Genomic DNA, 1,768 nt, shown 5'->3' with positions numbered 1-1,768 from the left:
CCCTCACTGCGAGTGGTCAGGTTTTGATGATCATCTTCTGCTACTGTTTGAAGGGACTGGAAAATGTTGTCATAATTTAGACAAAGGGTGCTGGTTGCTTGTGCATGCGCACTCCACCTTGTGTTTGACAAGGATTTCAGAGTTTGAACACGGCCCTTCTCATTTTCTTCTAGGTTAGCCGTAACAATCTGCTACCTACCTATTTTGAGCAGAAGTTAAATAGAGACTGTACAAATGAGAAAAAACACCTCAGTCTCAAGACAACAGTTTACAGCATTTACCCCAAATAAGTTCACAGTATGTGCCGCACAGGGAACCCATTCAGCTAAGGGGTTGACTTCACGTATATGAGATTGCACACCTTTATAAGCACCAGACACATTACTGGCGTTGTCAAAGCACTGTCCATGCCAATCCTCTGTTTATGTTCATCTCCTTCACAACTGATATAACTGAATTGAACAGTGACTCACCAGTGTGACTGCTTATGGGTAGAAACTTAAGAAAACGCTCCTCTGTGTTTCCTTCTTCAGATACATATCTGACAATAAAAGTGAGCTGGTCTGAATGTGAAATGTCTGGGGTGGAGATCATTATCGAAAAATATTTGGCCATCCTTATTTTATCCAGGATTACAGAAAGCAGCTTGTCAAATCAATGCAAGGAAGTGACTAAAACTGCAATTCATCGACTGGCCGCTTGAGGCTGGCTGCAAAAGGGAGTCAATAGTCTAGATGGAAATAGGGATCCACACGCACCCCCCGTCTTTTTTTATGCCACCTGATTTTTTAAAATCCTTAAAGTGTCTATTTTCATAATCTGCCAGGTGCCAAGCTGAAATAATGTCCCAAAGGGTTCTTTTTGAACCCTTTGCTGCACCCGACCGGAACCCGAAAAATCTAAAAGTGATATAGAAAGTGACATAACATTAGAAGTAAACAACATACAAAGACAAATGAACACATTTTCCCATACAATTCTGACCCCAGGAATTTAATGGAATGGTTATTTTTGACATTTGACAACATATTGACCTTACTTCTGGACAAAAATAGCAACAAAATGGCCAAAGATATGTAGAGGATCAACTATTTTTTCGTTTCCTCAAGCATATAGGGTGATTTTTTTTCCACAACATATTTTCTTTATTATTCAAGTGTCTATTATAAGATTAAATCGGGTACCAAGCTGAAATAATGTCCAAAATGCTTAATTTTTAACCCTTTGCACCAAACCCGAAAAATCTAAATATGACTTAAAGTGGCATAACTTTTGATGTAAACAACTCACAGAGACAAATGGACACATTTTTCAATACAATTCTGACCCCAGAAATTGTTATTTGTCATGTTTTATAACATCTTGACCATCTGTGGTCAAAAAGAGCAAAAAAAAGTTCATTTGACAGTGTTTTTATTATACTTAAAAGCCTGAAATAGGGTTTATTTTAACCTTTTACTTCACCTGTCCTGAACCTGAAGATATTTAAAATTGTTTTACTTTTTGAAGTTAACAAGACAACGCAAATTAGCTTAAATAAATAAATAAAATGAATAAATAAAAAAACTACAGAAAAAATCCAAAATGGTCCAAAAAGTTGACTGAGCATAAACTGCAAGTTTTAGATTTTTGGGGCTTTGCAGTTGGTGGTCGTAGGTTCATACCTGCAGATTGCCATCTCCCACTTCTCTCTCTTTTGGAAAAATTTCAGTATTTGAAACTATAATTAAGATATACCTTTGTAGTCATAACTTAAAGTGATTTTTCA

This window comes from Carassius gibelio, chromosome A4, assembly GCF_023724105.1.
Source record: "Carassius gibelio isolate Cgi1373 ecotype wild population from Czech Republic chromosome A4, carGib1.2-hapl.c, whole genome shotgun sequence".
NCBI lineage: Eukaryota > Metazoa > Chordata > Actinopteri > Cypriniformes > Cyprinidae > Carassius > Carassius gibelio.
This window is presented reverse-complemented; position numbering follows the sequence as displayed.